Below are 11,514 nucleotides of genomic sequence, written 5' to 3'. Positions count from 1 at the left end.
ATACTCATTTGGTTTTTATACTTGATTTATATGTGGATACCACATTTCTCTCTTTATTATTATTATTTTTAATAAAATGCTGAAGTGGTAGGTAGATACAAGATAAAGGTAGAAAACATAGTTTAGTGTTGTAAGAGAGCACATGTAGATGATCAGGTGTGTGCCTGTAGACTATGTGTTAATCCAAGCTAGACCAGGGCAATAAAACATCCACGTATGCAGAAGATTTCTCTCAGAACGGGGGGGTGAGGTTCTAAGCCTCACCTCTGTTGATCCCCAATTTCTCACCTGATGGCCCCCCTGCGACTGTGCCTGTCTTAGGTTGTTCCTCCCTTGAGGAATCTTACCCGTCTCTGGCTAACCAGTCATCTTCCGGGGCCATACAGGGAAATGTGAAGTTGGTAAGTGAGAGAGAAGCCTTATTGTTTGAAAAAGTTAGCTTTTTACTTCTTTGCATATTTATGCCCTGTGGCTTCTATGCCCAGCATTTGTCTTGAGGTATCTTTACCACTTGGAAGAATTATGATACTCGGTAAATTTGATATGAGGCACGAATTCTATTTAAGGGTTGTAATTAGGAAGGAAGAAGAAAAGCTATAGAAGTAGCAGGCGGAAGAAAACATGGGAAGATTGATTATTTCTTTGATATATCTTCTTGTAGAGTAACTTCAGCATGTATAGGTTTTAAGCTACTACTTAAATTGCACACACACATTAACATAATAGGAGTATAGTTACATAACCAAAGCATATCTGTAATTACCAGCCATCTCCAGTGAAACCAAGAAAACCGCAATTCTCATTTCTTATCTGGACTTCTGCAGAAACTTCTAGCTGCTATCTCTACCTCATAAGTCTTGCCCCTTCGCTGGAGCTAAAAAATGATTTGTTTTCCTCATACCTGCCTAAGTGATCTTTTAAAACAAATCATTATGTGATTATGCCATGCCCTACTTCAACCTTCCAATGGCTCTCATTGCCATTGGGTTGGACAATACAACCCAAACTCCTACAAGTCCCTGCATGGCCTGACCACTCCAGCTGTCCTTTGCCCTTTTCAAACTTCCCTCACCCAAGACAGTGCTCAGTGGACTTTCAGTTTCCCTACTGTGGATAAAATGAGAGTTCCTGTGGCCAGGATTCTCACCTGGCCCTGGTTGACTAGCTCACTGCACACCTGTGGGCAATACATGGCTGTTGACCCTATAAAAAGAGCCCCACCCAGTACTCTGGGCGTGACACAGAGGCAGGGCTGCAAGGCTGCAGGAGAGCAGAGCAGATGCTGGAGTGGTGGCAGTGCAGAGACAAAGGTGCCATCAGCCCTAGAAATAGAGGAGCTTGGGAAGGATGAAGGGGTGGTGCCAGAGGCACTGGCACCTCCTGTATTGAAAGCACACCCAGTGGTTGTAAAGAAAATAAAGACCCAACAGCTGAAAGTTCCCCCAAGGAGAGGAGCAGCCCCCTCCCCAGGCTGTGGAGCACTCTATGGTTCGCCCCTACCCTCAGGCTGAGCCGGTGGCTGTGAGACTTAGGGGTGGATGGAATTGTTCTGTCTGGATCAGAGATGGGAAAGCTGTCTTCCCTGACAGTGCAGCCTGCCTTGAGGCAGCGATTACAAAATGCAAGGTGACACGTACAATAGCTGAAGCAATGAAAACCTGGAAACAAATAAGACCTGTTACTCACAGGAGGAATTTGAGGGTTCTGTGTGGGTTACAAGGACCCAGCTGTGGGTTGATTTGATAAGGGCAGGAGTAGCTGGAAGGAAATTAGATGGGAAGCCAAATAGGATCTTACTGGAGCTATGGCAACAACTAAAACCAGTGCAGCAGTTTAAGCCATTAAGACTAAAGAGGCAGAGGTCAGAGACAGCCACAAGTCCAGCCTGTGTGTCTGCAAGACTTTTTGCTGGAGAGGCTGGAGAACAATGTTCGAGCTTCCTTGCACAGGGACCATTGCAGAGGACTGAGGGCACATAGATTGAGAGGAGAGAATCCTGGAGGGGTGGAGTGTGGATAAAATGAGAGTTCCTATGGCCAGGATTCTCACCTGGCCCTGGTTGACTAGCTCACTGCACACCTGTGGGCAATACATGGCTGTTGACCCTATATAAAGAGCTCTGCCCAGTGCTCTGGGTGTGACATGGTGGCAGGGCTCCAAGGCTGCAGGAGGGCAGAGCAGAGGCTGGAGTGGTGGCAGCGCTAAGGACAGAGGCCCAGTGGATGGATGGGTGGGACAACTGTGCAGAGGGGCCCAGAGGATGGCTGTGTGGGCAGAGAGGCCTGGAGAATGGCTGCATGGGCAGAAGGGCCCAGAGGCAGAGACCAGCTTGCTGTATGAAGAGTCATTCTGAGTGAACGGGATTTTAGTGACTGACCTGCCACCTGGAAATAAAGTTGGGTATAACCCTTTCATCCCAAGAACATTTTGCTTTTACTTTCTTTGGTCACATTGAATCCATAGCGAACTTCCCGGGGCTGAAACCCCTTGGTAAGACACGGATGACGGATGCACTTACCTCTCCTCTGTCTTAGGATGCATGTTTTGCCTGCCTAGAAATGAACTCCCCCCACCTCACTCCAGCTTTTTTTTTCCTGGTCTCTTGCTCATTTGATAGGTCTCAGCTCAAATATTACATCCTTAAAGAAGTTTTCATTCACCTGGGTTCCCCAGAAAGCAAAGCAAGAGAAAAAGTGGTAGTTAGCTGTTATTTTATTAGGGAAGACAATCCAAGTTTGCAGGAGGGAGGAAAATGACAGGAGGGCAGAAGGGAAGGAGGAAGAGCCAATGAGAGCATGTATGAGCCATCTCCAGATGCAACTTATTACTTAATCTGCAGAACCACATAGCCAAAAAGTCAATAGACTGTGTCTTGGGAATGTCCTTCAGAGGTGAGCAAGGCGAGCTGTTATCCTCTGGCTCCTATCGCCCAGTGCTCAAAGGTTCACCTGTAGACTGTATGTGTGTGGACCTGGGACCTGGTAGCACCACCAGGGCAGCACCAGAGCAGGAAGCCAGAGATGTGAGCTGCAGACAGGAGCCAGGTGCTGTTAGGTTACACCTGTATGAAGCATTTAGTACCATGCAGAGCTGGAGCAAGAGTCAGATGAAGCTGAGAAGATACGAAGTGGAGCCCAAAAAATGAGACATGTTTTCTGATCTGCCCCAACCCCAACCAGGTCATCCTGTGTACTCACTCACTGGACAAATAATTTTCAAACACCTCCTAAGAGCCAGGAGTAAGTTAGTTCAGTGACAGAGGTGAATCAACAGAAACAATCGCTGCCTTTGCAGAGTGCACATTCTAAAAAGGGTGATCATTGGAAAACAAGTATACTACAAAAAAATAAAGAGAAAATTCCTGTAATTAGAAACTATGACAAGTGTACATAGAAACAAACAAGGGTCTGAGAGGGAAAGTCCAGGGCCATTGGGGCTGGAACTTATGGGAAGAGGGGACAATGGTATATGAGATGATGCAGGAGAGCTGGATGGGAGCCAAATCATGCAGGTCTTATTACTTTCCTCAGAGAATCCTGGTTTTTTATTTCCTTCATAGTATTTATTTCTTTGTGTCTTTAATTGCTTTATATCTGTCTATCTGACTATACTAGAAGCTTCATGAAGTCAAGGACTACTCGCTATCCTGGTACATCTTGTGTATCACACAGTGCTGGGCAGACCTCAGTAAATAATAATTAAATTACGTGTAGAGTAAATCTGTTGAATGAAGGAGTGAATGAATAGGAAGGTGCTTGTTGTAGAGAGCAAGGACTTAAAGTTTAAGGGGAGCAGACTCTAACAATCAGATGCATCCATTTCCCCAAGGGACCAGAAATTCTACAAGTGTGTTGACTGAGTCTTTCTGACTGTGATTGAGCAAGAAATGCTCCATCTTATTATCTGATCAAATTTTAATGCAATTAACTCATTCTTCATTTCTATTTAAGACTTTCAATTAATTTACTCTGAAGCTGTAGGAGCCATATTATTGTTTTAACAGGGGCTGCATAGCCCAGCTCTGATCCATTCTAATTTCACTAGTGTGATGTAAGGCCTAAAATAAATATTATGTGCTGCCTTGACAGCTGGTGAAATTGGGAGGGCCTCGATTGGCCTAACCACAAGTTCCCCTTCTGGGGATAAGGTCCTCTAGCCCAATAAACTTATCAAATAGACCAGGTACAGTTCCTGCTTTTCCCTGAGTAGTGGGTGTAAATTCCATGCTCACCCATGGAATTATTCAAACAAGCTAGTCCCTTCCTTCCTAGAAAACCAGGGGACACCTTACTCTTAATGCTGTAAAATGTCCTCCTGCAAGTTCACTCTTTTCATGAATGCAACCCTGCGTGGCTCTGCCTGGGGAAGTGTTCTCCTCCACCAATGTGAGTGTATGTGACTAATAAACTGCTGTCCATCTATCTGTCCAGTGTTGGGTGTTCTGTGTTTTCCCCAAAACCCCAGGGCATCCCTCCTCCCCAACCCCACAGGGTGAATAGGGGGTGATCAAAACAAGTAGTTTAATTTTTAGAGGATATATTAGGTCCAGCTGCAGGTATCAGAGACCAAATAGCATAGTTTAAACAAGTACAAGTTTATTTCCCTTCCTGGCATAGCAGCTTTCTTCCTCTAAGTCATCAAAGGCCCAAGCCTTTCTATCTTGTGACTCCTCCACCCTTAAGCATGGCCCTCATCTGTGTGGTCCTTAGGATGGAATCAGCGCATCTCTTTTCTTGGGATACACTTATGTTTGCTGCATACCTATAAAGAGAGCTGCAGATGCCCCCAACTCCATGACTTAAGACTGCTCAGCTGAAAATCTTGAGGTCCCAACATGTCTTCAAATTTTAAACCCAAAAGCAATTGGGACACTCATCCCCTCCAATGGAGTCCAAAAGAATGACACTATGGAACCTTGGTTAAGAATGAAAATTCTAGGGCTCAGCAAATCTGGATTCAAATTCCAACTTGCCACTTGCTGGTGTTGCCATCTTTAGCAAGCTATTGTATGTACTTAAACTTTCTGAGTTAGTTCTTGCAAACATAAAGTGTGGTTGATAGGAAAAACTACTTCAAAGGGTTGTTGTAAGCATCTGATGTTGTAATTTACGTGTGTGCCTAGCATAGAGTACGATTCCCTGAATAGTCAAGCTGGTACCTCCTTACCCCACTTACCCAAGGAATTTAACAGAGCTGATAAATATTCAGGCTCAAAGAAAGTTTTGACCTAGTGTACTGTAATGACGCATGTTAAGTATAGACACATTGAAAATGGTCAGCCTATTTAGGCTACCTTATGTGACTACCTTAAAGGGAAGTATTGTGAGGATTAAATTCAGTGAATTAATTTGTTAATATCTGTTAGCAATATATCCAGCATAGAGTAAGCACTGTGTAAGTATGAGCTATTATAATTATTACAGTCATATCTGAAAGAGTTGGTATTATTTATCTGTACTTGTAAAAAGCTATGGGCTTCTGTTATAATGCTAGTATTTAATTATTAAGTGAAATATTATCTTGTGACATTGTCTCCCTTCCCTGAGAGTCTGTGTGGGAGGTACTGGCAGTTCCACTAAACCTACCTCATTTGAGCAGGTTAGTGAAGTTGTTGGCAATTGGTAACACAGTAAAAGGCACATCTCCACCACACAGCTGAACAAGGAAACTAAATCCTTTTTTTTTCTTAGGTTTTTTTTTTTTTTAGGGTTCCTGACTGTCCAGGACTTTTATCAAAAGATCTTTGTAGAATTTTAAGTACAAAAATAGGTGTGAACTGTGTGCACTCTGGAAAGGAATGAGTTGGCCACTGCAGAGCTAAGATTGGCATTGTTCATAGAATGAAATTCCTGTTCACTGATGTTGTTTTGGGCTGGGCTGACCTTATGACCTGGATTTCTTTTCAGATGGGTGTATTTTTCCTTATTGCAAATTTCCTTCAATTCATCAGCAGAAATTCTAGCCACTTTGCTGGGAGCTTGTGACCCTGGTTTGGTCGGCTTATGCAGTCGCCTTTTGACAAATGCTTTTTTTTCTTGTAGTTTCTGCACAGCACCTCTTGCTTTCCCTCTGGGAGACCGTCTTTAGCCTTCTGTCACCACTCTCTGGTTCCAGCCCCTATGAATCACTTCCTTTGGGTCACTTGAGGCTTTCTCTTGGGAGAATCTAATCTTTTTTAACAACACAGTTGAAAAAGCCCTTCCTGGCTTCCTGCTCCACCATTCATTCAGTGCTTCCTGGGTGCTGTGACTTGGGTGCAAATCACATGCCCAGTGTCATTTTTATGCACACCATAGGTATCACTACAGTGGTCAGAAGGGCCTTGCATTTCCTGACATAATCTGCACAATACTGTGGATAATTTATAGCAGGCCTTGGTCCTATCCATGTTGCTGTCTGTCACGTGAGAGAAGCCATTTTCTCTAGATTTTCCTGTCCATGGATATTTAATTTACTTATTTACCTGTAAACTGTCTTCCTGCAAGGAGAATTTAAGGCTGCTTATAAAAATGTAAATACTATAGCAAGATAAAATAAATTTGAAATAAGAAACATATAGTGTATGTGGTGGGGACTTGATGATGGGGGGAGTCTAGTAGCCATAATGTTGCTCATGTAATTGTAGATTAATGATACCAAAAAAAAAAAAAAAAAGAAACATATAGCAAAGGGAATGCAAAGATACAGAAGTGAGATATGAGATGCAGGTCTGTAGATGGGACAAAATCTGGCTCAAAGCCGCGTGCTAACCAACACAAAGAGAAAAATATGAACTACAAAATACACAGTGCCCCTAAAGGATAAGCACACCAGTTGCATAGGCAAGGCACAGCTGCTCTAAAATTGCAGTGTCTCCCAGGGGCCCAAAGGACTAGTGTCATAGTAACATCTTTCTCTAAGCATAGTGAAGGATTCCATGGCTTCTCCTTATAATACCACAGCACAAATTAGCAGGACTATCTCTACCTGAGGCTATGAAAAATGATTAACATCCTCTGACACTACCAGAGGATGAAAGCTGGATGAAGTGATCTTTAAGGAAATGCTGTGAGGACCTCAGGGAAGAGAAATGAGGAGAGTATCTGGTGACAGCCCTTCAATTTTAAGATGCTGTGAAATGCTAAATACCACTCAGCAGGTAAGGATTTGATCAAATCTATCATCTGGGACTGTGATGGCCAAAGAACCTGTTTGTTTATTAAATTCAATTATCTGAATTCCACAGCCACCCCCCCCCCAACCTTTCTCCGTTGTCCTTTTTTTTTCATTCTTTACTTTTTTTTTTATTTTGGTATCATTATGTAAAATTACATACATTAGCATGTACATACATGAGCAACATTATGGTTACTAGACTCCCCCCATTTCATTCTTTACTTTTCTTTTTTTGGTATCATAAATCTACAATTACATGAGGCACATTATGTTTACTAGACTCCCCCCTTCACTAAGTCCCCCCCAGAAACTCCATTACAGTCTGTCCATCAGCATAGTAAGATGTTGTAGAATCACTACTTTGTCTTCTCTCTGTTGCACAACCCTCCCCATGCCTCCCTCCAAATTATACATGCTAATCTTAATGGTCCCTTTCTTTTTTCCCCCAGCCCCTTATCATTCCCTTCCCACCCATCCTACCAAGTCCCTTTCACTTTGGTAACTGTTAGTACATTCTTGGGTTCTGTGATTCTGCTGCTGTTTTGTTCCTTCAGTTTTTTTCTTTGTTCTTATACTCCATATATGAGTGAAATGATTTGGTACTTGTCTTTCTCTGCCTGGCTTATCTCACTGAGCATAATACCCTCTAGCTCCATCCATGTTGTTGCAAATGGTAGGATTTGTTTTCTTCTTAGGCTGAATAATATTCCATTGTGTATATGTACCACATCTTCTTTATCCATTTATCTACTTATTGACTTCCATTTCTTGGCTATTGTAAATAGTGCTGCAATAAACATAGGGGTGCATCTATCTTTTTCAAACTGGGCTGCTGTATTCTTAGGGTAAATTCCTAGGAGTGGAATTCCTGGGTCAAATGGTATTTCTATTTTGAACTTTTTGAGGAACCTCCATACTGCTTTCCACAATGGTTGAACTAATTTACATTCCCACCAGCAGTGTAGGAGGGTTCCCCTTTCTTCACATCCTTGCCAACATTTGTTGTTGTTTGTCTTTTGGATGGTGGTGATCCTTACTGGTGTGAGGTGATATCTCATTGTGGTTTTAATTTTCATTTCTCTGATGATTAGCAATGTGGAGCATCTTTTCATGTGCCCGTTGGCCATCTGAATTTCTTCTTTGCAGAAGTGCTGTTCAACATCTCTGCCCATTTTTTAATTGGATTATTTGCCTTTTGTTTGTTGAGATGTGTGAGCTCTTCATATATTTTGGATGTCAACCCTTTATCAGATCTGTCATTTATGAATATAGTCTCCCATACTATAGGATGACTTTTTGTTCTATTGATGGTGTCCTTTGCTGTAAAGAAGCTTTTCAGCTTGATACAGTCCCACTTGTTAATTTTTGCTTTTGTTTCCCTTGCCCGGGGAGATATGTTCATGAAGAAGTCACTCAAGTTTACATTCAAGAGATTTTTGCCCATGTTTTTTTCTAAAAGTTTTATGATTTCATGACTTACATTCAGGTATTTGATCCATTTTGAGCTTACTTTTGTGTATGGGGTTAGACAATGATCCAGTTTCACTCTCTTACATGTAGCTGTCCAGTTTTGCCAACACCAACTGTTGAAGAGGCTGTCATTTCCCCATTGTATGTCCATGGCTCCTTTATCATATATTAATTGACCATATATGTTTGGGTTAATGTCTGGAGTCTCTATTCTGTTCCACTGGTCGGTGGGTCTGTTCTTGTGCCAGTACCAAATTGTCTTGATTACTGTGGCTTTGTAGTAGAGCTTGAAGTTGGGAAGCAAGATTCCCCCCCACCTTATTCTTCCTTCTCAGGATTGCTTTGGCTATTCGGGGTCTTTTGTGGTTCCATATGAATTTTAGAACTATTTGGTCTAGTTTGTTAAAGAATGCTGTTTGGTATTTTGATAGGAATTGCATTAAATCTGTAGATTGCTTTGGGCAGGATGGCCATTTTGGAAATATTAATTCTTCCTAGCCAAGAGCAAGGGATGAGTTTCCATTTGTTAGTGACCTCTTTAATTTCTCTTAAGAGTGTCTTGTAATTTTCAGGATATAGGTCTTTCACTTCCTTGGTTAGGTTTATTCCTTGGTATTTTATTCTTTTTGATGCAGTTGTGAATGGAATTGTTTTCTTGATTTCTCTTTCTGTTAATTCATTGTTAGTGTATAGGAAAGCCACAGATTTCTGTGTATTAATTTTGTATACTGCAACTTTGCTGAATTCCGATATTAGTTCTAGTAGTTTTGCAGTGGAGTCTTTAGGGTTTTTTATGTACAATATCATGTCATATGAAAATAGTGACAGTTTGACTTCTTCTTTACAGATCTGGATTCCTTGTATTTCTTTGTTTTGTCCAATTTCCATTGGTAGGACCTCCAGTACTATGTTGAATAACAGTGGGGAGAGTGGGCATCCCTGTCTTGTTCCCAATCTTAGAGGAAAGCTTTCAGCTTCTTGCTGTTAAGTATGAAGTTGGCTGTGGGTTTATCATATATGGCCTTTATTATGTTGAGGTACATGCCTTCTATACCCATTTTGTTGAGAGTTTTTATCATGAATGGATGTTGAATTTTGTCGAATGCTTTTTCAGCATCTATGGAGATGATCTTGTGGTTTTTGTCCTTTTTGTTTATGTGGTGGATGATGTTAATGGATTTTCGAATGTTGTACCATCCTTGCATCCCTGAGATGATTCCCACTTGGTCATGGTGTATGATCCTTTTGATGTATTTTTGAATTCGGTTTGCTAATATTTTGTTGAGTATTTTTGCATCTACGTTCATCAGGGATATTGGTCTGTGATTTTCTTTTTTGGTGAGGTCTTTGTCTGGTTTTGGTATTAGGTTGATGCTGGCTTCATAGATTGGGTTTGGGAGTATTCCCTCTTCTTCTATTTTTTGGAAAACTTTAAGGAGAATGGGTATTATGTCTTCTCTGTATGTCTGATAAAATTCCGTGGTAAATCCATCTGTCCTGGGGGTTTTGCTCTTGGGTAGTTTTTTTAGTACCGTTTCAATTTTGTTGCAGGTAATTGGTATGTTTAGATTTTCTGTTTCTTTCTCGGTCAGTCTTGGAAGGTTGAATTTTTCTAGGAATTTGTCCATTTCTTCTAGGTTTTCCAGCTTGTTAGCACATAGGTTTTCATAGCATTCTCTAATAATTCTTTGTATTTCTGTGGGGTCCGTCGTGATTTTTCCTTTCTCATTCCTGATTCTGTTGATGTGTGTTGATTCTCTTTTTCTCTTAATAAGTCTTGATAGAGGCTTATCTATTTTGTTTATTTTCTCAAAGAACCAGCTCTTGGTTTCATTGATTTTTTCTATTGTTTTATTCTTCTCAATTTTATTTATTTCCTCTCTGATCTTTATTATGTCCCTCCTTCTGACTTTAGGCCTCATTTGTTCTTCTTTTTCCAATTTCAGTAACTGTGACTTTAGACTATTCATTTGGATTAATTAAATATGCCTGGATTGCTATATACTTTCCTCTTAGAACTGCTTTTGCTGCATCCCACAGAAGTTGGGACTTTGTGTTGTTGTTGTCATTGGTCTCCATATATTGCTTGAGCTGTTTTAATTTGGTTGTTGACCCATTGACTATTTAAGAGCATGTTATTAAACCTCCATGTGTTTGTGTGCCTTTTTGCTTTCTTGGTACAATTTATTTCTAGTTTTATCCCTTTTTGGGTCAGAGAAGTTGGTTGGTAGGATTTCAATCTTTTTTAATTTACTGAGGCTCTTTTTGTGGCTCAGTATGTGGGCTATTCTGGAAAATGTTCTATGTGCACTTGAGAAGAATGTGTATCCTGCTGCTTTCGGGTATAGAGTTCTGTAGATGTTTATTAGGTCCATCTGTTCTAGTGTGTTGTTCAGTGCTTCTGTGTCCTTACATATTTTCTGTCTGGCAGATCTGTCCTTTGGAGTGAGTAGTGTGTTGAAGTCTCCTAAAATGAATGCATTGCATTCTATTTCCTCCTTTAATTCTGTTAGCATTTGTTTCACATATATTGGTGCTCCTGTATTGGGTGCATATATATTTATAATGGTTATATCCTATTGTTGGACTGACCCCTTGATCATTATGTAATGTCCTTCTTTATCTCTTATCACTTTCTTTGTTTTGAAGTCTATTTTGTCTGATACTAGTACTGCAAGACCTGCTTTTTTCCCCCTGTTGTTTGCATGAAATATCTTTTTCCATCCCTTCACTTTTAGTCTGTGTATGTCTTTGGGTTTGAGGTGAGTCTCTTGTAAGCAGCATATAGATGGGTCTTGCTTTTTTATCCATTCTATTACTCTGTGTCTTTTGGTTGGTGCATTCAGTCCATTTACATTTAGGGTGATTATTGAAAGATATGTACTTATT

The sequence above is a fragment of the Manis pentadactyla genome, chromosome 9 (assembly GCF_030020395.1).
Source record: "Manis pentadactyla isolate mManPen7 chromosome 9, mManPen7.hap1, whole genome shotgun sequence".
NCBI lineage: Eukaryota > Metazoa > Chordata > Mammalia > Pholidota > Manidae > Manis > Manis pentadactyla.
This window is presented reverse-complemented; position numbering follows the sequence as displayed.